General features: G+C 53.9%; 27 non-coding genes across 27 annotated transcripts; all 27 read right to left on the bottom strand.

The window, feature by feature from the left end:
* Positions 1-110: 110 nt before the first annotated feature.
* trnai-aau (transfer RNA isoleucine (anticodon AAU)) lies at positions 111-184 on the bottom strand. The gene has a single exon. It is a non-coding gene; the product is annotated as a tRNA-Ile (tRNA).
* A 679-nt stretch (positions 185-863) lies between these two features.
* Positions 864-937, bottom strand: trnai-aau (transfer RNA isoleucine (anticodon AAU)). Its single transcript has one exon. It is a non-coding gene; the product is annotated as a tRNA-Ile (tRNA).
* Positions 938-1,616: 679 nt separating this feature from the next.
* Positions 1,617-1,690, bottom strand: trnai-aau (transfer RNA isoleucine (anticodon AAU)). Its single transcript has one exon. It is a non-coding gene; the product is annotated as a tRNA-Ile (tRNA).
* A 679-nt stretch (positions 1,691-2,369) lies between these two features.
* trnai-aau (transfer RNA isoleucine (anticodon AAU)) lies at positions 2,370-2,443 on the bottom strand. Its single transcript has one exon. It is a non-coding gene; the product is annotated as a tRNA-Ile (tRNA).
* Positions 2,444-3,122: 679 nt separating this feature from the next.
* Positions 3,123-3,196, bottom strand: trnai-aau (transfer RNA isoleucine (anticodon AAU)). The gene has a single exon. It is a non-coding gene; the product is annotated as a tRNA-Ile (tRNA).
* Positions 3,197-3,875: 679 nt separating this feature from the next.
* Positions 3,876-3,949, bottom strand: trnai-aau (transfer RNA isoleucine (anticodon AAU)). The gene has a single exon. It is a non-coding gene; the product is annotated as a tRNA-Ile (tRNA).
* Positions 3,950-4,628: 679 nt separating this feature from the next.
* trnai-aau (transfer RNA isoleucine (anticodon AAU)) lies at positions 4,629-4,702 on the bottom strand. The gene has a single exon. It is a non-coding gene; the product is annotated as a tRNA-Ile (tRNA).
* Positions 4,703-5,381: 679 nt separating this feature from the next.
* trnai-aau (transfer RNA isoleucine (anticodon AAU)) lies at positions 5,382-5,455 on the bottom strand. Its single transcript has one exon. It is a non-coding gene; the product is annotated as a tRNA-Ile (tRNA).
* A 679-nt stretch (positions 5,456-6,134) lies between these two features.
* On the bottom strand, positions 6,135-6,208 carry trnai-aau (transfer RNA isoleucine (anticodon AAU)). Its single transcript has one exon. It is a non-coding gene; the product is annotated as a tRNA-Ile (tRNA).
* Positions 6,209-6,887: 679 nt separating this feature from the next.
* On the bottom strand, positions 6,888-6,961 carry trnai-aau (transfer RNA isoleucine (anticodon AAU)). The gene has a single exon. It is a non-coding gene; the product is annotated as a tRNA-Ile (tRNA).
* Positions 6,962-7,640: 679 nt separating this feature from the next.
* Positions 7,641-7,714, bottom strand: trnai-aau (transfer RNA isoleucine (anticodon AAU)). The gene has a single exon. It is a non-coding gene; the product is annotated as a tRNA-Ile (tRNA).
* Positions 7,715-8,393: 679 nt separating this feature from the next.
* trnai-aau (transfer RNA isoleucine (anticodon AAU)) lies at positions 8,394-8,467 on the bottom strand. The gene has a single exon. It is a non-coding gene; the product is annotated as a tRNA-Ile (tRNA).
* A 679-nt stretch (positions 8,468-9,146) lies between these two features.
* On the bottom strand, positions 9,147-9,220 carry trnai-aau (transfer RNA isoleucine (anticodon AAU)). The gene has a single exon. It is a non-coding gene; the product is annotated as a tRNA-Ile (tRNA).
* Positions 9,221-9,899: 679 nt separating this feature from the next.
* Positions 9,900-9,973, bottom strand: trnai-aau (transfer RNA isoleucine (anticodon AAU)). The gene has a single exon. It is a non-coding gene; the product is annotated as a tRNA-Ile (tRNA).
* A 679-nt stretch (positions 9,974-10,652) lies between these two features.
* trnai-aau (transfer RNA isoleucine (anticodon AAU)) lies at positions 10,653-10,726 on the bottom strand. Its single transcript has one exon. It is a non-coding gene; the product is annotated as a tRNA-Ile (tRNA).
* A 679-nt stretch (positions 10,727-11,405) lies between these two features.
* Positions 11,406-11,479, bottom strand: trnai-aau (transfer RNA isoleucine (anticodon AAU)). Its single transcript has one exon. It is a non-coding gene; the product is annotated as a tRNA-Ile (tRNA).
* A 679-nt stretch (positions 11,480-12,158) lies between these two features.
* On the bottom strand, positions 12,159-12,232 carry trnai-aau (transfer RNA isoleucine (anticodon AAU)). The gene has a single exon. It is a non-coding gene; the product is annotated as a tRNA-Ile (tRNA).
* A 679-nt stretch (positions 12,233-12,911) lies between these two features.
* trnai-aau (transfer RNA isoleucine (anticodon AAU)) lies at positions 12,912-12,985 on the bottom strand. Its single transcript has one exon. It is a non-coding gene; the product is annotated as a tRNA-Ile (tRNA).
* A 679-nt stretch (positions 12,986-13,664) lies between these two features.
* trnai-aau (transfer RNA isoleucine (anticodon AAU)) lies at positions 13,665-13,738 on the bottom strand. The gene has a single exon. It is a non-coding gene; the product is annotated as a tRNA-Ile (tRNA).
* Positions 13,739-14,417: 679 nt separating this feature from the next.
* On the bottom strand, positions 14,418-14,491 carry trnai-aau (transfer RNA isoleucine (anticodon AAU)). The gene has a single exon. It is a non-coding gene; the product is annotated as a tRNA-Ile (tRNA).
* Positions 14,492-15,170: 679 nt separating this feature from the next.
* Positions 15,171-15,244, bottom strand: trnai-aau (transfer RNA isoleucine (anticodon AAU)). Its single transcript has one exon. It is a non-coding gene; the product is annotated as a tRNA-Ile (tRNA).
* A 679-nt stretch (positions 15,245-15,923) lies between these two features.
* Positions 15,924-15,997, bottom strand: trnai-aau (transfer RNA isoleucine (anticodon AAU)). Its single transcript has one exon. It is a non-coding gene; the product is annotated as a tRNA-Ile (tRNA).
* A 679-nt stretch (positions 15,998-16,676) lies between these two features.
* On the bottom strand, positions 16,677-16,750 carry trnai-aau (transfer RNA isoleucine (anticodon AAU)). Its single transcript has one exon. It is a non-coding gene; the product is annotated as a tRNA-Ile (tRNA).
* A 679-nt stretch (positions 16,751-17,429) lies between these two features.
* On the bottom strand, positions 17,430-17,503 carry trnai-aau (transfer RNA isoleucine (anticodon AAU)). The gene has a single exon. It is a non-coding gene; the product is annotated as a tRNA-Ile (tRNA).
* A 679-nt stretch (positions 17,504-18,182) lies between these two features.
* trnai-aau (transfer RNA isoleucine (anticodon AAU)) lies at positions 18,183-18,256 on the bottom strand. The gene has a single exon. It is a non-coding gene; the product is annotated as a tRNA-Ile (tRNA).
* A 679-nt stretch (positions 18,257-18,935) lies between these two features.
* Positions 18,936-19,009, bottom strand: trnai-aau (transfer RNA isoleucine (anticodon AAU)). Its single transcript has one exon. It is a non-coding gene; the product is annotated as a tRNA-Ile (tRNA).
* Positions 19,010-19,688: 679 nt separating this feature from the next.
* Positions 19,689-19,762, bottom strand: trnai-aau (transfer RNA isoleucine (anticodon AAU)). Its single transcript has one exon. It is a non-coding gene; the product is annotated as a tRNA-Ile (tRNA).
* Positions 19,763-20,197: the final 435 nt, after the last annotated feature.

The following is a 20,197-nucleotide window of genomic DNA, read 5'->3' as shown; positions in this document are numbered from 1 at the left end:
TCTGCCAACCGAGCTATTTGGGCAGACGCTTCAAACCCAGTCAGTAGCATTTCAAAGCCTTGCCACAGACTAGATAAAGCGATGGAAAAGATCTCCAAAGAAGGGCTGGTTGGCCCGTATGGGGATCGAACCCACGACCTTGGCGTTATTAGCACCACGCTCTGACCAACTGAGCTAACGGGCCCGAGACACTCTGTACATGGTAGAGCGCTCGCTTAGCATGCGAGAAGTAGCGGGATCGATGCCCGCATTCTCCAATCCCTTTTTCGTCTTTCGGCAGTTTGCCTCTTGAGTACCGCTCCGCTGCACGTTCTGCAGTCCGTCTTCCAACGCAGATAGCGCCCCCTCCATGCAGCCGGTCGTCATCTTCATCGCGACACACCCCACTCTACTCGCGCCTTTTTGACAGCAAGCACAGGAACGTCTCCAGCTCCTCAATAGACAAGGGGCGCTTTGCGGGTTGACATTTCATCCAATAGCCCCGTGGAGGAAAGCCACGGCCTACCGGTCCACGGCGCTGCTGTGCTGGTGGCTTGTTTGTTCAGTAGCTCGGCTATTTCAATAAGACAGGTTTGTGCAGTACGTCCAGTGTCGCAATCCTCTCTGACCAGTCAGTGGTCTGCAGTGTTTTGGCGTGAGCTTTTTGAAAATGACCCGTTGACCACTTCCTTGAGTAGACTGTATTTTGCAAACGCCACGGGTTTACCAAAACCGAGGCTCAAACCAGGGACCCTGAGATCCTCAGTCTGACTCTCTCCCAACCGAGCTATTTGGGCAGACGCTTCAAACCCAGTCAGTAGCATTTCAAAGCCTTGCCACAGACTAGATAAAGCGATGGAAAAGATCTCCAAAGAAGGGCTGGTTGGCCCGTATGGGGATCGAACCCACGACCTTGGCGTTATTAGCACCACGCTCTGACCAACTGAGCTAACGGGCCCGAGACACTCTGTACATGGTAGAGCGCTCGCTTAGCATGCGAGAAGTAGCGGGATCGATGCCCGCATTCTCCAATCCCTTTTTCGTCTTTCGGCAGTTTGCCTCTTGAGTACCGCTCCGCTGCACGTTCTGCAGTCCGTCTTCCAACGCAGATAGCGCCCCCTCCATGCAGCCGGTCGTCATCTTCATCGCGACACACCCCACTCTACTCGCGCCTTTTTGACAGCAAGCACAGGAACGTCTCCAGCTCCTCAATAGACAAGGGGCGCTTTGCGGGTTGACATTTCATCCAATAGCCCCGTGGAGGAAAGCCACGGCCTACCGGTCCACGGCGCTGCTGTGCTGGTGGCTTGTTTGTTCAGTAGCTCGGCTATTTCAATAAGACAGGTTTGTGCAGTACGTCCAGTGTCGCAATCCTCTCTGACCAGTCAGTGGTCTGCAGTGTTTTGGCGTGAGCTTTTTGAAAATGACCCGTTGACCACTTCCTTGAGTAGACTGTATTTTGCAAACGCCACGGGTTTACCAAAACCGAGGCTCAAACCAGGGACCCTGAGATCCTCAGTCTGACTCTCTCCCAACCGAGCTATTTGGGCAGACGCTTCAAACCCAGTCAGTAGCATTTCAAAGCCTTGCCACAGACTAGATAAAGCGATGGAAAAGATCTCCAAAGAAGGGCTGGTTGGCCCGTATGGGGATCGAACCCACGACCTTGGCGTTATTAGCACCACGCTCTGACCAACTGAGCTAACGGGCCCGAGACACTCTGTACATGGTAGAGCGCTCGCTTAGCATGCGAGAAGTAGCGGGATCGATGCCCGCATTCTCCAATCCCTTTTTCGTCTTTCGGCAGTTTGCCTCTTGAGTACCGCTCCGCTGCACGTTCTGCAGTCCGTCTTCCAACGCAGATAGCGCCCCCTCCATGCAGCCGGTCGTCATCTTCATCGCGACACACCCCACTCTACTCGCGCCTTTTTGACAGCAAGCACAGGAACGTCTCCAGCTCCTCAATAGACAAGGGGCGCTTTGCGGGTTGACATTTCATCCAATAGCCCCGTGGAGGAAAGCCACGGCCTACCGGTCCACGGCGCTGCTGTGCTGGTGGCTTGTTTGTTCAGTAGCTCGGCTATTTCAATAAGACAGGTTTGTGCAGTACGTCCAGTGTCGCAATCCTCTCTGACCAGTCAGTGGTCTGCAGTGTTTTGGCGTGAGCTTTTTGAAAATGACCCGTTGACCACTTCCTTGAGTAGACTGTATTTTGCAAACGCCACGGGTTTACCAAAACCGAGGCTCAAACCAGGGACCCTGAGATCCTCAGTCTGACTCTCTCCCAACCGAGCTATTTGGGCAGACGCTTCAAACCCAGTCAGTAGCATTTCAAAGCCTTGCCACAGACTAGATAAAGCGATGGAAAAGATCTCCAAAGAAGGGCTGGTTGGCCCGTATGGGGATCGAACCCACGACCTTGGCGTTATTAGCACCACGCTCTGACCAACTGAGCTAACGGGCCCGAGACACTCTGTACATGGTAGAGCGCTCGCTTAGCATGCGAGAAGTAGCGGGATCGATGCCCGCATTCTCCAATCCCTTTTTCGTCTTTCGGCAGTTTGCCTCTTGAGTACCGCTCCGCTGCACGTTCTGCAGTCCGTCTTCCAACGCAGATAGCGCCCCCTCCATGCAGCCGGTGGTCATCTTCATCGCGACACACACCACTCTACTCGCGCCTTTTTGACAGCAAGCACAGGAACGTCTCCAGCTCCTCAATAGACAAGGGGCGCTTTGCGGGTTGACATTTCATCCAATAGCCCCGTGGAGGAAAGCCACGGCCTACCGGTCCACGGCGCTGCTGTGCTGGTGGCTTGTTTGTTCAGTAGCTCGGCTATTTCAATAAGACAGGTTTGTGCAGTACGTCCAGTGTCGCAATCCTCTCTGACCAGTCAGTGGTCTGCAGTGTTTTGGCGTGAGCTTTTTGAAAATGACCCGTTGACCACTTCCTTGAGTAGACTGTATTTTGCAAACGCCACGGGTTTACCAAAACCGAGGCTCAAACCAGGGACCCTGAGATCCTCAGTCTGACTCTCTCCCAACCGAGCTATTTGGGCAGACGCTTCAAACCCAGTCAGTAGCATTTCAAAGCCTTGCCACAGACTAGATAAAGCGATGGAAAAGATCTCCAAAGAAGGGCTGGTTGGCCCGTATGGGGATCGAACCCACGACCTTGGCGTTATTAGCACCACGCTCTGACCAACTGAGCTAACGGGCCCGAGACACTCTGTACATGGTAGAGCGCTCGCTTAGCATGCGAGAAGTAGCGGGATCGATGCCCGCATTCTCCAATCCCTTTTTCGTCTTTCGGCAGTTTGCCTCTTGAGTACCGCTCCGCTGCACGTTCTGCAGTCCGTCTTCCAACGCAGATAGCGCCCCCTCCATGCAGCCGGTGGTCATCTTCATCGCGACACACACCACTCTACTCGCGCCTTTTTGACAGCAAGCACAGGAACGTCTCCAGCTCCTCAATAGACAAGGGGCGCTTTGCGGGTTGACATTTCATCCAATAGCCCCGTGGAGGAAAGCCACGGCCTACCGGTCCACGGCGCTGCTGTGCTGGTGGCTTGTTTGTTCAGTAGCTCGGCTATTTCAATAAGACAGGTTTGTGCAGTACGTCCAGTGTCGCAATCCTCTCTGACCAGTCAGTGGTCTGCAGTGTTTTGGCGTGAGCTTTTTGAAAATGACCCGTTGACCACTTCCTTGAGTAGACTGTATTTTGCAAACGCCACGGGTTTACCAAAACCGAGGCTCAAACCAGGGACCCTGAGATCCTCAGTCTGACTCTCTCCCAACCGAGCTATTTGGGCAGACGCTTCAAACCCAGTCAGTAGCATTTCAAAGCCTTGCCACAGACTAGATAAAGCGATGGAAAAGATCTCCAAAGAAGGGCTGGTTGGCCCGTATGGGGATCGAACCCACGACCTTGGCGTTATTAGCACCACGCTCTGACCAACTGAGCTAACGGGCCCGAGACACTCTGTACATGGTAGAGCGCTCGCTTAGCATGCGAGAAGTAGCGGGATCAATGCCCGCATTCTCCAATCCCTTTTTCGTCTTTCGGCAGTTTGCCTCTTGAGTACCGCTCCGCTGCACGTTCTGCAGTCCGTCTTCCAACGCAGATAGCGCCCCCTCCATGCAGCCGGTCGTCATCTTCATCGCGACACACCCCACTCTACTCGCGCCTTTTTGACAGCAAGCACAGGAACGTCTCCAGCTCCTCAATAGACAAGGGGCGCTTTGCGGGTTGACATTTCATCCAATAGCCCCGTGGAGGAAAGCCACGGCCTACCGGTCCACGGCGCTGCTGTGCTGGTGGCTTGTTTGTTCAGTAGCTCGGCTATTTCAATAAGACAGGTTTGTGCAGTACGTCCAGTGTCGCAATCCTCTCTGACCAGTCAGTGGTCTGCAGTGTTTTGGCGTGAGCTTTTTGAAAATGACCCGTTGACCACTTCCTTGAGTAGACTGTATTTTGCAAACGCCACGGGTTTACCAAAACCGAGGCTCAAACCAGGGACCCTGAGATCCTCAGTCTGACTCTCTCCCAACCGAGCTATTTGGGCAGACGCTTCAAACCCAGTCAGTAGCATTTCAAAGCCTTGCCACAGACTAGATAAAGCGATGGAAAAGATCTCCAAAGAAGGGCTGGTTGGCCCGTATGGGGATCGAACCCACGACCTTGGCGTTATTAGCACCACGCTCTGACCAACTGAGCTAACGGGCCCGAGACACTCTGTACATGGTAGAGCGCTCGCTTAGCATGCGAGAAGTAGCGGGATCGATGCCCGCATTCTCCAATCCCTTTTTCGTCTTTCGGCAGTTTGCCTCTTGAGTACCGCTCCGCTGCACGTTCTGCAGTCCGTCTTCCAACGCAGATAGCGCCCCCTCCATGCAGCCGGTCGTCATCTTCATCGCGACACACCCCACTCTACTCGCGCCTTTTTGACAGCAAGCACAGGAACGTCTCCAGCTCCTCAATAGACAAGGGGCGCTTTGCGGGTTGACATTTCATCCAATAGCCCCGTGGAGGAAAGCCACGGCCTACCGGTCCACGGCGCTGCTGTGCTGGTGGCTTGTTTGTTCAGTAGCTCGGCTATTTCAATAAGACAGGTTTGTGCAGTACGTCCAGTGTCGCAATCCTCTCTGACCAGTCAGTGGTCTGCAGTGTTTTGGCGTGAGCTTTTTGAAAATGACCCGTTGACCACTTCCTTGAGTAGACTGTATTTTGCAAACGCCACGGGTTTACCAAAACCGAGGCTCAAACCAGGGACCCTGAGATCCTCAGTCTGACTCTCTCCCAACCGAGCTATTTGGGCAGACGCTTCAAACCCAGTCAGTAGCATTTCAAAGCCTTGCCACAGACTAGATAAAGCGATGGAAAAGATCTCCAAAGAAGGGCTGGTTGGCCCGTATGGGGATCGAACCCACGACCTTGGCGTTATTAGCACCACGCTCTGACCAACTGAGCTAACGGGCCCGAGACACTCTGTACATGGTAGAGCGCTCGCTTAGCATGCGAGAAGTAGCGGGATCGATGCCCGCATTCTCCAATCCCTTTTTCGTCTTTCGGCAGTTTGCCTCTTGAGTACCGCTCCGCTGCACGTTCTGCAGTCCGTCTTCCAACGCAGATAGCGCCCCCTCCATGCAGCCGGTCGTCATCTTCATCGCGACACACCCCACTCTACTCGCGCCTTTTTGACAGCAAGCACAGGAACGTCTCCAGCTCCTCAATAGACAAGGGGCGCTTTGCGGGTTGACATTTCATCCAATAGCCCCGTGGAGGAAAGCCACGGCCTACCGGTCCACGGCGCTGCTGTGCTGGTGGCTTGTTTGTTCAGTAGCTCGGCTATTTCAATAAGACAGGTTTGTGCAGTACGTCCAGTGTCGCAATCCTCTCTGACCAGTCAGTGGTCTGCAGTGTTTTGGCGTGAGCTTTTTGAAAATGACCCGTTGACCACTTCCTTGAGTAGACTGTATTTTGCAAACGCCACGGGTTTACCAAAACCGAGGCTCAAACCAGGGACCCTGAGATCCTCAGTCTGACTCTCTCCCAACCGAGCTATTTGGGCAGACGCTTCAAACCCAGTCAGTAGCATTTCAAAGCCTTGCCACAGACTAGATAAAGCGATGGAAAAGATCTCCAAAGAAGGGCTGGTTGGCCCGTATGGGGATCGAACCCACGACCTTGGCGTTATTAGCACCACGCTCTGACCAACTGAGCTAACGGGCCCGAGACACTCTGTACATGGTAGAGCGCTCGCTTAGCATGCGAGAAGTAGCGGGATCGATGCCCGCATTCTCCAATCCCTTTTTCGTCTTTCGGCAGTTTGCCTCTTGAGTACCGCTCCGCTGCACGTTCTGCAGTCCGTCTTCCAACGCAGATAGCGCCCCCTCCATGCAGCCGGTCGTCATCTTCATCGCGACACACCCCACTCTACTCGCGCCTTTTTGACAGCAAGCACAGGAACGTCTCCAGCTCCTCAATAGACAAGGGGCGCTTTGCGGGTTGACATTTCATCCAATAGCCCCGTGGAGGAAAGCCACGGCCTACCGGTCCACGGCGCTGCTGTGCTGGTGGCTTGTTTGTTCAGTAGCTCGGCTATTTCAATAAGACAGGTTTGTGCAGTACGTCCAGTGTCGCAATCCTCTCTGACCAGTCAGTGGTCTGCAGTGTTTTGGCGTGAGCTTTTTGAAAATGACCCGTTGACCACTTCCTTGAGTAGACTGTATTTTGCAAACGCCACGGGTTTACCAAAACCGAGGCTCAAACCAGGGACCCTGAGATCCTCAGTCTGACTCTCTCCCAACCGAGCTATTTGGGCAGACGCTTCAAACCCAGTCAGTAGCATTTCAAAGCCTTGCCACAGACTAGATAAAGCGATGGAAAAGATCTCCAAAGAAGGGCTGGTTGGCCCGTATGGGGATCGAACCCACGACCTTGGCGTTATTAGCACCACGCTCTGACCAACTGAGCTAACGGGCCCGAGACACTCTGTACATGGTAGAGCGCTCGCTTAGCATGCGAGAAGTAGCGGGATCGATGCCCGCATTCTCCAATCCCTTTTTCGTCTTTCGGCAGTTTGCCTCTTGAGTACCGCTCCGCTGCACGTTCTGCAGTCCGTCTTCCAACGCAGATAGCGCCCCCTCCATGCAGCCGGTCGTCATCTTCATCGCGACACACCCCACTCTACTCGCGCCTTTTTGACAGCAAGCACAGGAACGTCTCCAGCTCCTCAATAGACAAGGGGCGCTTTGCGGGTTGACATTTCATCCAATAGCCCCGTGGAGGAAAGCCACGGCCTACCGGTCCACGGCGCTGCTGTGCTGGTGGCTTGTTTGTTCAGTAGCTCGGCTATTTCAATAAGACAGGTTTGTGCAGTACGTCCAGTGTCGCAATCCTCTCTGACCAGTCAGTGGTCTGCAGTGTTTTGGCGTGAGCTTTTTGAAAATGACCCGTTGACCACTTCCTTGAGTAGACTGTATTTTGCAAACGCCACGGGTTTACCAAAACCGAGGCTCAAACCAGGGACCCTGAGATCCTCAGTCTGACTCTCTCCCAACCGAGCTATTTGGGCAGACGCTTCAAACCCAGTCAGTAGCATTTCAAAGCCTTGCCACAGACTAGATAAAGCGATGGAAAAGATCTCCAAAGAAGGGCTGGTTGGCCCGTATGGGGATCGAACCCACGACCTTGGCGTTATTAGCACCACGCTCTGACCAACTGAGCTAACGGGCCCGAGACACTCTGTACATGGTAGAGCGCTCGCTTAGCATGCGAGAAGTAGCGGGATCGATGCCCGCATTCTCCAATCCCTTTTTCGTCTTTCGGCAGTTTGCCTCTTGAGTACCGCTCCGCTGCACGTTCTGCAGTCCGTCTTCCAACGCAGATAGCGCCCCCTCCATGCAGCCGGTCGTCATCTTCATCGCGACACACCCCACTCTACTCGCGCCTTTTTGACAGCAAGCACAGGAACGTCTCCAGCTCCTCAATAGACAAGGGGCGCTTTGCGGGTTGACATTTCATCCAATAGCCCCGTGGAGGAAAGCCACGGCCTACCGGTCCACGGCGCTGCTGTGCTGGTGGCTTGTTTGTTCAGTAGCTCGGCTATTTCAATAAGACAGGTTTGTGCAGTACGTCCAGTGTCGCAATCCTCTCTGACCAGTCAGTGGTCTGCAGTGTTTTGGCGTGAGCTTTTTGAAAATGACCCGTTGACCACTTCCTTGAGTAGACTGTATTTTGCAAACGCCACGGGTTTACCAAAACCGAGGCTCAAACCAGGGACCCTGAGATCCTCAGTCTGACTCTCTCCCAACCGAGCTATTTGGGCAGACGCTTCAAACCCAGTCAGTAGCATTTCAAAGCCTTGCCACAGACTAGATAAAGCGATGGAAAAGATCTCCAAAGAAGGGCTGGTTGGCCCGTATGGGGATCGAACCCACGACCTTGGCGTTATTAGCACCACGCTCTGACCAACTGAGCTAACGGGCCCGAGACACTCTGTACATGGTAGAGCGCTAGCTTAGCATGCGAGAAGTAGCGGGATCGATGCCCGCATTCTCCAATCCCTTTTTCGTCTTTCGGCAGTTTGCCTCTTGAGTACCGCTCCGCTGCACGTTCTGCAGTCCGTCTTCCAACGCAGATAGCGCCCCCTCCATGCAGCCGGTGGTCATCTTCATCACGACACACACCACTCTACTCGCGCCTTTTTGACAGCAAGCACAGGAACGTCTCCAGCTCCTCAATAGACAAGGGGCGCTTTGCGGGTTGACATTTCATCCAATAGCCCCGTGGAGGAAAGCCACGGCCTACCGGTCCACGGCGCTGCTGTGCTGGTGGCTTGTTTGTTCAGTAGCTCGGCTATTTCAATAAGACAGGTTTGTGCAGTACGTCCAGTGTCGCAATCCTCTCTGACCAGTCAGTGGTCTGCAGTGTTTTGGCGTGAGCTTTTTGAAAATGACCCGTTGACCACTTCCTTGAGTAGACTGTATTTTGCAAACGCCACGGGTTTACCAAAACCGAGGCTCAAACCAGGGACCCTGAGATCCTCAGTCTGACTCTCTCCCAACCGAGCTATTTGGGCAGACGCTTCAAACCCAGTCAGTAGCATTTCAAAGCCTTGCCACAGACTAGATAAAGCGATGGAAAAGATCTCCAAAGAAGGGCTGGTTGGCCCGTATGGGGATCGAACCCACGACCTTGGCGTTATTAGCACCACGCTCTGACCAACTGAGCTAACGGGCCCGAGACACTCTGTACATGGTAGAGCGCTCGCTTAGCATGCGAGAAGTAGCGGGATCGATGCCCGCATTCTCCAATCCCTTTTTCGTCTTTCGGCAGTTTGCCTCTTGAGTACCGCTCCGCTGCACGTTCTGCAGTCCGTCTTCCAACGCAGATAGCGCCCCCTCCATGCAGCCGGTCGTCATCTTCATCGCGACACACCCCACTCTACTCGCGCCTTTTTGACAGCAAGCACAGGAACGTCTCCAGCTCCTCAATAGACAAGGGGCGCTTTGCGGGTTGACATTTCATCCAATAGCCCCGTGGAGGAAAGCCACGGCCTACCGGTCCACGGCGCTGCTGTGCTGGTGGCTTGTTTGTTCAGTAGCTCGGCTATTTCAATAAGACAGGTTTGTGCAGTACGTCCAGTGTCGCAATCCTCTCTGACCAGTCAGTGGTCTGCAGTGTTTTGGCGTGAGCTTTTTGAAAATGACCCGTTGACCACTTCCTTGAGTAGACTGTATTTTGCAAACGCCACGGGTTTACCAAAACCGAGGCTCAAACCAGGGACCCTGAGATCCTCAGTCTGACTCTCTCCCAACCGAGCTATTTGGGCAGACGCTTCAAACCCAGTCAGTAGCATTTCAAAGCCTTGCCACAGACTAGATAAAGCGATGGAAAAGATCTCCAAAGAAGGGCTGGTTGGCCCGTATGGGGATCGAACCCACGACCTTGGCGTTATTAGCACCACGCTCTGACCAACTGAGCTAACGGGCCCGAGACACTCTGTACATGGTAGAGCGCTCGCTTAGCATGCGAGAAGTAGCGGGATCGATGCCCGCATTCTCCAATCCCTTTTTCGTCTTTCGGCAGTTTGCCTCTTGAGTACCGCTCCGCTGCACGTTCTGCAGTCCGTCTTCCAACGCAGATAGCGCCCCCTCCATGCAGCCGGTCGTCATCTTCATCGCGACACACCCCACTCTACTCGCGCCTTTTTGACAGCAAGCACAGGAACGTCTCCAGCTCCTCAATAGACAAGGGGCGCTTTGCGGGTTGACATTTCATCCAATAGCCCCGTGGAGGAAAGCCACGGCCTACCGGTCCACGGCGCTGCTGTGCTGGTGGCTTGTTTGTTCAGTAGCTCGGCTATTTCAATAAGACAGGTTTGTGCAGTACGTCCAGTGTCGCAATCCTCTCTGACCAGTCAGTGGTCTGCAGTGTTTTGGCGTGAGCTTTTTGAAAATGACCCGTTGACCACTTCCTTGAGTAGACTGTATTTTGCAAACGCCACGGGTTTACCAAAACCGAGGCTCAAACCAGGGACCCTGAGATCCTCAGTCTGACTCTCTCCCAACCGAGCTATTTGGGCAGACGCTTCAAACCCAGTCAGTAGCATTTCAAAGCCTTGCCACAGACTAGATAAAGCGATGGAAAAGATCTCCAAAGAAGGGCTGGTTGGCCCGTATGGGGATCGAACCCACGACCTTGGCGTTATTAGCACCACGCTCTGACCAACTGAGCTAACGGGCCCGAGACACTCTGTACATGGTAGAGCGCTCGCTTAGCATGCGAGAAGTAGCGGGATCGATGCCCGCATTCTCCAATCCCTTTTTCGTCTTTCGGCAGTTTGCCTCTTGAGTACCGCTCCGCTGCACGTTCTGCAGTCCGTCTTCCAACGCAGATAGCGCCCCCTCCATGCAGCCGGTCGTCATCTTCATCGCGACACACCCCACTCTACTCGCGCCTTTTTGACAGCAAGCACAGGAACGTCTCCAGCTCCTCAATAGACAAGGGGCGCTTTGCGGGTTGACATTTCATCCAATAGCCCCGTGGAGGAAAGCCACGGCCTACCGGTCCACGGCGCTGCTGTGCTGGTGGCTTGTTTGTTCAGTAGCTCGGCTATTTCAATAAGACAGGTTTGTGCAGTACGTCCAGTGTCGCAATCCTCTCTGACCAGTCAGTGGTCTGCAGTGTTTTGGCGTGAGCTTTTTGAAAATGACCCGTTGACCACTTCCTTGAGTAGACTGTATTTTGCAAACGCCACGGGTTTACCAAAACCGAGGCTCAAACCAGGGACCCTGAGATCCTCAGTCTGACTCTCTCCCAACCGAGCTATTTGGGCAGACGCTTCAAACCCAGTCAGTAGCATTTCAAAGCCTTGCCACAGACTAGATAAAGCGATGGAAAAGATCTCCAAAGAAGGGCTGGTTGGCCCGTATGGGGATCGAACCCACGACCTTGGCGTTATTAGCACCACGCTCTGACCAACTGAGCTAACGGGCCCGAGACACTCTGTACATGGTAGAGCGCTCGCTTAGCATGCGAGAAGTAGCGGGATCGATGCCCGCATTCTCCAATCCCTTTTTCGTCTTTCGGCAGTTTGCCTCTTGAGTACCGCTCCGCTGCACGTTCTGCAGTCCGTCTTCCAACGCAGATAGCGCCCCCTCCATGCAGCCGGTCGTCATCTTCATCGCGACACACCCCACTCTACTCGCGCCTTTTTGACAGCAAGCACAGGAACGTCTCCAGCTCCTCAATAGACAAGGGGCGCTTTGCGGGTTGACATTTCATCCAATAGCCCCGTGGAGGAAAGCCACGGCCTACCGGTCCACGGCGCTGCTGTGCTGGTGGCTTGTTTGTTCAGTAGCTCGGCTATTTCAATAAGACAGGTTTGTGCAGTACGTCCAGTGTCGCAATCCTCTCTGACCAGTCAGTGGTCTGCAGTGTTTTGGCGTGAGCTTTTTGAAAATGACCCGTTGACCACTTCCTTGAGTAGACTGTATTTTGCAAACGCCACGGGTTTACCAAAACCGAGGCTCAAACCAGGGACCCTGAGATCCTCAGTCTGACTCTCTCCCAACCGAGCTATTTGGGCAGACGCTTCAAACCCAGTCAGTAGCATTTCAAAGCCTTGCCACAGACTAGATAAAGCGATGGAAAAGATCTCCAAAGAAGGGCTGGTTGGCCCGTATGGGGATCGAACCCACGACCTTGGCGTTATTAGCACCACGCTCTGACCAACTGAGCTAACGGGCCCGAGACACTCTGTACATGGTAGAGCGCTCGCTTAGCATGCGAGAAGTAGCGGGATCGATGCCCGCATTCTCCAATCCCTTTTTCGTCTTTCGGCAGTTTGCCTCTTGAGTACCGCTCCGCTGCACGTTCTGCAGTCCGTCTTCCAACGCAGATAGCGCCCCCTCCATGCAGCCGGTCGTCATCTTCATCGCGACACACCCCACTCTACTCGCGCCTTTTTGACAGCAAGCACAGGAACGTCTCCAGCTCCTCAATAGACAAGGGGCGCTTTGCGGGTTGACATTTCATCCAATAGCCCCGTGGAGGAAAGCCACGGCCTACCGGTCCACGGCGCTGCTGTGCTGGTGGCTTGTTTGTTCAGTAGCTCGGCTATTTCAATAAGACAGGTTTGTGCAGTACGTCCAGTGTCGCAATCCTCTCTGACCAGTCAGTGGTCTGCAGTGTTTTGGCGTGAGCTTTTTGAAAATGACCCGTTGACCACTTCCTTGAGTAGACTGTATTTTGCAAACGCCACGGGTTTACCAAAACCGAGGCTCAAACCAGGGACCCTGAGATCCTCAGTCTGACTCTCTCCCAACCGAGCTATTTGGGCAGACGCTTCAAACCCAGTCAGTAGCATTTCAAAGCCTTGCCACAGACTAGATAAAGCGATGGAAAAGATCTCCAAAGAAGGGCTGGTTGGCCCGTATGGGGATCGAACCCACGACCTTGGCGTTATTAGCACCACGCTCTGACCAACTGAGCTAACGGGCCCGAGACACTCTGTACATGGTAGAGCGCTCGCTTAGCATGCGAGAAGTAGCGGGATCGATGCCCGCATTCTCCAATCCCTTTTTCGTCTTTCGGCAGTTTGCCTCTTGAGTACCGCTCCGCTGCACGTTCTGCAGTCCGTCTTCCAACGCAGATAGCGCCCCCTCCATGCAGCCGGTCGTCATCTTCATCGCGACACACCCCACTCTACTCGCGCCTTTTTGACAGCAAGCACAGGAACGTCTCCAGCTCCTCAATAGACAAGGGGCGCTTTGCGGGTTGACATTTCATCCAATAGCCCCGTGGAGGAAAGCCACGGCCTACCGGTCCACGGCGCTGCTGTGCTGGTGGCTTGTTTGTTCAGTAGCTCGGCTATTTCAATAAGACAGGTTTGTGCAGTACGTCCAGTGTCGCAATCCTCTCTGACCAGTCAGTGGTCTGCAGTGTTTTGGCGTGAGCTTTTTGAAAATGACCCGTTGACCACTTCCTTGAGTAGACTGTATTTTGCAAACGCCACGGGTTTACCAAAACCGAGGCTCAAACCAGGGACCCTGAGATCCTCAGGCTGACTCTCTCCCAACCGAGCTATTTGGGCAGACGCTTCAAACCCAGTCAGTAGCATTTCAAAGCCTTGCCACAGACTAGATAAAGCGATGGAAAAGATCTCCAAAGAAGGGCTGGTTGGCCCGTATGGGGATCGAACCCACGACCTTGGCGTTATTAGCACCACGCTCTGACCAACTGAGCTAACGGGCCCGAGACACTCTGTACATGGTAGAGCGCTCGCTTAGCATGCGAGAAGTAGCGGGATCGATGCCCGCATTCTCCAATCCCATTTTCGTCTTTCGGCAGTTTGCCTCTTGAGTACCGCTCCGCTGCACGTTCTGCAGTCCGTCTTCCAACGCAGATAGCGCCCCCTCCATGCAGCCGGTGGTCATCTTCATCGCGACACACCCCACTCTACTCGCGCCTTTTTGACAGCAAGCACAGGAACGTCTCCAGCTCCTCAATAGACAAGGGGCGCTTTGCGGGTTGACATTTCATCCAATAGCCCCGTGGAGGAAAGCCACGGCCTACCGGTCCACGGCGCTGCTGTGCTGGTGGCTTGTTTGTTCAGTAGCTCGGCTATTTCAATAAGACAGGTTTGTGCAGTACGTCCAGTGTCGCAATCCTCTCTGACCAGTCAGTGGTCTGCAGTGTTTTGGCGTGAGCTTTTTGAAAATGACCCGTTGACCACTTCCTTGAGTAGACTGTATTTTGCAAACGCCACGGGTTTACCAAAACCGAGGCTCAAACCAGGGACCCTGAGATCCTCAGTCTGACTCTCTCCCAACCGAGCTATTTGGGCAGACGCTTCAAACCCAGTCAGTAGCATTTCAAAGCCTTGCCACAGACTAGATAAAGCGATGGAAAGGATCTCCAAAGAAGGGCTGGTTGGCCCGTATGGGGATCGAACCCACGACCTTGGCGTTATTAGCACCACGCTCTGACCAACTGAGCTAACGGGCCCGAGACACTCTGTACATGGTAGAGCGCTCGCTTAGCATGCGAGAAGTAGCGGGATCGATGCCCGCATTCTCCAATCCCTTTTTCGTCTTTCGGCAGTTTGCCTCTTGAGTACCGCTCCGCTGCACGTTCTGCAGTCCGTCTTCCAACGCAGATAGCGCCCCCTCCATGCAGCCGGTGGTCATCTTCATCGCGACACACCCCACTCTACTCGCGCCTTTTTGACAGCAAGCACAGGAACGTCTCCAGCTCCTCAATAGACAAGGGGCGCTTTGCGGGTTGACATTTCATCCAATAGCCCCGTGGAGGAAAGCCACGGCCTACCGGTCCACGGCGCTGCTGTGCTGGTGGCTTGTTTGTTCAGTAGCTCGGCTATTTCAATAAGACAGGTTTGTGCAGTACGTCCAGTGTCGCAATCCTCTCTGACCAGTCAGTGGTCTGCAGTGTTTTGGCGTGAGCTTTTTGAAAATGACCCGTTGACCACTTCCTTGAGTAGACTGTATTTTGCAAACGCCACGGGTTTACCAAAACCGAGGCTCAAACCAGGGACCCTGAGATCCTCAGTCTGACTCTCTCCCAACCGAGCTATTTGGGCAGACGCTTCAAACCCAGTCAGTAGCATTTCAAAGCCTTGCCACAGACTAGATAAAGCGATGGAAAGGATCTCCAAAGAAGGGCTGGTTGGCCCGTATGGGGATCGAACCCACGACCTTGGCGTTATTAGCACCACGCTCTGACCAACTGAGCTAACGGGCCCGAGACACTCTGTACATGGTAGAGCGCTCGCTTAGCATGCGAGAAGTAGCGGGATCGATGCCCGCATTCTCCAATCCCTTTTTCGTCTTTCGGCAGTTTGCCTCTTGAGTACCGCTCCGCTGCACGTTCTGCAGTCCGTCTTCCAACGCAGATAGCGCCCCCTCCATGCAGCCGGTGGTCATCTTCATCGCGACACACCCCACTCTACTCGCGCCTTTTTGACAGCAAGCACAGGAACGTCTCCAGCTCCTCAATAGACAAGGGGCGCTTTGCGGGTTGACATTTCATCCAATAGCCCCGTGGAGGAAAGCCACGGCCTACCGGTCCACGGCGCTGCTGTGCTGGTGGCTTGTTTGTTCAGTAGCTCGGCTATTTCAATAAGACAGGTTTGTGCAGTACGTCCAGTGTCGCAATCCTCTCTGACCAGTCAGTGGTCTGCAGTGTTTTGGCGTGAGCTTTTTGAAAATGACCCGTTGACCACTTCCTTGAGTAGACTGTATTTTGCAAACGCCACGGGTTTACCAAAACCGAGGCTCAAACCAGGGACCCTGAGATCCTCAGTCTGACTCTCTCCCAACCGAGCTATTTGGGCAGACGCTTCAAACCCAGTCAGTAGCATTTCAAAGCCTTGCCACAGACTAGATAAAGCGATGGAAAGGATCTCCAAAGAAGGGCTGGTTGGCCCGTATGGGGATCGAACCCACGACCTTGGCGTTATTAGCACCACGCTCTGACCAACTGAGCTAACGGGCCCGAGACACTCTGTACATGGTAGAGCGCTCGCTTAGCATGCGAGAAGTAGCGGGATCGATGCCCGCATTCTCCAATCCCTTTTTCGTCTTTCGGCAGTTTGCCTCTTGAGTACCGCTCCGCTGCACGTTCTGCAGTCCGTCTTCCAACGCAGATAGCGCCCCCTCCATGCAGCCGGTGGTCATCTTCATCGCGACACACCCCACTCTACTCGCGCCTTTTTGACAGCAAGCACAGGAACGTCTCCAGCTCCTCAATAGACAAGGGGCGCTTTGCGGGTTGACATTTCATCCAATAGCCCCGTGGAGGAAAGCCACGGCCTACCGGTCCACGGCGCTGCTGTGCTGGTGGCTTGTTTGTTCAGTAGCTCGGCTATTTCAATAAGACAGGTTTGTGCAGTACGTCCAGTGTCGCAATCCTCTCTGACCAGTCAGTGGTCTGCAGTGTTTTGGCGTGAGCTTTTTGAAAATGACCCGTTGACCACTTCCTTGAGTAGACTGTATTTTGCAAACGCCACGGGTTTACCAAAACCGAGGCTCAAACCAGGGACCCTGAGATCCTCAGTCTGACTCTCTCCCAACCGAGCTATTTGGGCAGACGCTTCAAACCCAGTCAGTAGCATTTCAAAGCCTTGCCACAGACTAGATAAAGCGATGGAAAGGATCTCCAAAGAAGGGCTGGTTGGCCCGTATGGGGATCGAACCCACGACCTTGGCGTTATTAGCACCACGCTCTGACCAACTGAGCTAACGGGCCCGAGACACTCTGTACATGGTAGAGCGCTCGCTTAGCATGCGAGAAGTAGCGGGATCGATGCCCGCATTCTCCAATCCCTTTTTCGTCTTTCGGCAGTTTGCCTCTTGAGTACCGCTCCGCTGCACGTTCTGCAGTCCGTCTTCCAACGCAGATAGCGCCCCCTCCATGCAGCCGGTCGTCATCTTCATCGCGACACACCCCACTCTACTCGCGCCTTTTTGACAGCAAGCACAGGAACGTCTCCAGCTCCTCAATAGACAAGGGGCGCTTTGCGGGTTGACATTTCATCCAATAGCCCCGTGGAGGAAAGCCACGGCCTACCGGTCCACGGCGCTGCTGTGCTGGTGGCTTGTTTGTTCAGTAGCTCGGCTATTTCAATAAGACAGGTTTGTGCAGTACGTCCAGTGTCGCAATCCTCTCTGACCAGTCAGTGGTCTGCAGTGTTTTGGCGTGAGCTTTTTGAAAATGACCCGTTGACCACTTCCTTGAGTAGACTGTATTTTGCAAACGCCACGGGTTTACCAAAACCGAGGCTCAAACCAGGGACCCTGAGATCCTCAGTCTGACTCTCTCCCAACCGAGCTATTTGGGCAGACGCTTCAAACCCAGTCAGTAGCATTTCAAAGCCTTGCCACAGACTAGATAAAGCGATGGAAAGGATCTCCAAAGAAGGGCTGGTTGGCCCGTATGGGGATCGAACCCACGACCTTGGCGTTATTAGCACCACGCTCTGACCAACTGAGCTAACGGGCCCGAGACACTCTGTACATGGTAGAGCGCTCGCTTAGCATGCGAGAAGTAGCGGGATCGATGCCCGCATTCTCCAATCCCTTTTTCGTCTTTCGGCAGTTTGCCTCTTGAGTACCGCTCCGCTGCACGTTCTGCAGTCCGTCTTCCAACGCAGATAGCGCCCCCTCCATGCAGCCGGTCGTCATCTTCATCGCGACACACCCCACTCTACTCGCGCCTTTTTGACAGCAAGCACAGGAACGTCTCCAGCTCCTCAATAGACAAGGGGCGCTTTGCGGGTTGACATTTCATCCAATAGCCCCGTGGAGGAAAGCCACGGCCTACCGGTCCACGGCGCTGCTGTGCTGGTGGCTTGTTTGTTCAGTAGCTCGGCTATTTCAATAAGACAGGTTTGTGCAGTACGTCCAGTGTCGCAATCCTCTCTGACCAGTCAGTGGTCTGCAGTGTTTTGGCGTGAGCTTTTTGAAAATGACCCGTTGACCACTTCCTTGAGTAGACTGTATTTTGCAAACGCCACGGGTTTACCAAAACCGAGGCTCAAACCAGGGACCCTGAGATCCTCAGTCTGACTCTCTCCCAACCGAGCTATTTGGGCAGACGCTTCAAACCCAGTCAGTAGCATTTCAAAGCCTTGCCACAGACTAGATAAAGCGATGGAAAAGATCTCCAAAGAAGGGCTGGTTGGCCCGTATGGGGATCGAACCCACGACCTTGGCGTTATTAGCACCACGCTCTGACCAACTGAGCTAACGGGCCCGAGACACTCTGTACATGGTAGAGCGCTCGCTTAGCATGCGAGAAGTAGCGGGATCGATGCCCGCATTCTCCAATCCCTTTTTCGTCTTTCGGCAGTTTGCCTCTTGAGTACCGCTCCGCTGCACGTTCTGCAGTCCGTCTTCCAACGCAGATAGCGCCCCCTCCATGCAGCCGGTGGTCATCTTCATCGCGACACACCCCACTCTACTCGCGCCTTTTTGACAGCAAGCACAGGAACGTCTCCAGCTCCTCAATAGACAAGGGGCGCTTTGCGGGTTGACATTTCATCCAATAGCCCCGTGGAGGAAAGCCACGGCCTACCGGTCCACGGCGCTGCTGTGCTGGTGGCTTGTTTGTTCAGTAGCTCGGCTATTTCAATAAGACAGGTTTGTGCAGTACGTCCAGTGTCGCAATCCTCTCTGACCAGTCAGTGGTCTGCAGTGTTTTGGCGTGAGCTTTTTGAAAATGACCCGTTGACCACTTCCTTGAGTAGACTGTATTTTGCAAACGCCACGGGTTTACCAAAACCGAGGCTCAAACCAGGGACCCTGAGATCCTCAGTCTGACTCTCTCCCAACCGAGCTATTTGGGCAGACGCTTCAAACCCAGTCAGTAGCATTTCAAAGCCTTGCCACAGACTAGATAAAGCGATGGAAAAGATCTCCAAAGAAGGGCTGGTTGGCCCGTATGGGGATCGAACCCACGACCTTGGCGTTATTAGCACCACGCTCTGACCAACTGAGCTAACGGGCCCGAGACACTCTGTACATGGTAGAGCGCTCGCTTAGCATGCGAGAAGTAGCGGGATCGATGCCCGCATTCTCCAATCCCTTTTTCGTCTTTCGGCAGTTTGCCTCTTGAGTACCGCTCCGCTGCACGTTCTGCAGTCCGTCTTCCAACGCAGATAGCGCCCCCTCCATGCAGCCGGTCGTCATCTTCATCGCGACACACCCCACTCTACTCGCGCCTTTTTGACAGCAAGCACAGGAACGTCTCCAGCTCCTCAATAGACAAGGGGCGCTTTGCGGGTTGACATTTCATCCAATAGCCCCGTGGAGGAAAGCCACGGCCTACCGGTCCACGGCGCTGCTGTGCTGGTGGCTTGTTTGTTCAGTAGCTCGGCTATTTCAATAAGACAGGTTTGTGCAGTACGTCCAGTGTCGCAATCCTCTCTGACCAGTCAGTGGTCTGCAGTGTTTTGGCGTGAGCTTTTTGAAAATGACCCGTTGACCACTTCCTTGAGTAGACTGTATTTTGCAAACGCCACGGGTTTACCAAAACCGAGGCTCAAACCAGGGACCCTGAGATCCTCAGTCTGACTCTCTGCCAACCGAGCTATTTGGGCAGACGCTTCAAACCCAGTCAGTAGCATTTCAAAGCCTTGCCACAGACTAGATAAAGCGATGGAAAAGATCTCCAAAGAAGGGCTGGTTGGCCCGTATGGGGATCGAACCCACGACCTTGGCGTTATTAGCACCACGCTCTGACCAACTGAGCTAACGGGCCCGAGACACTCTGTACATGGTAGAGCGCTCGCTTAGCATGCGAGAAGTAGCGGGATCGATGCCCGCATTCTCCAATCCCTTTTTCGTCTTTCGGCAGTTTGCCTCTTGAGTACCGCTCCGCTGCACGTTCTGCAGTGCGTCTTCCAACGCAGATAGCGCCCCCTCCATGCAGCCGGTCGTCATCTTCATCGCGACACACACCACTCTACTCGCGCCTTTTTGACAGCAAGCACAGGAACGTCTCCAGCTCCTCAATAGACAAGGGGCGCTTTGCGGGTTGACATTTCATCCAATAGCCCCGTGGAGGAAAGCCACGGCCTACCGGTCCACGGCGCTGCTGTGCTGGTGGCTTGTTTGTTCAGTAGCTCGGCTATTTCAATAAGACAGGTTTGTGCAGTACGTCCAGTGTCGCAATCCTCTCTGACCAGTCAGTGGT

The sequence above is a fragment of the Osmerus eperlanus genome, chromosome 9 (assembly GCF_963692335.1).
Source record: "Osmerus eperlanus chromosome 9, fOsmEpe2.1, whole genome shotgun sequence".
In the NCBI taxonomy this organism is placed as follows: Eukaryota; Metazoa; Chordata; class Actinopteri; order Osmeriformes; family Osmeridae; genus Osmerus; species Osmerus eperlanus.
The sequence above is the reverse complement of the archived record's forward strand: the minus strand, read 5'-3'. Positions and strand labels throughout refer to the sequence as shown.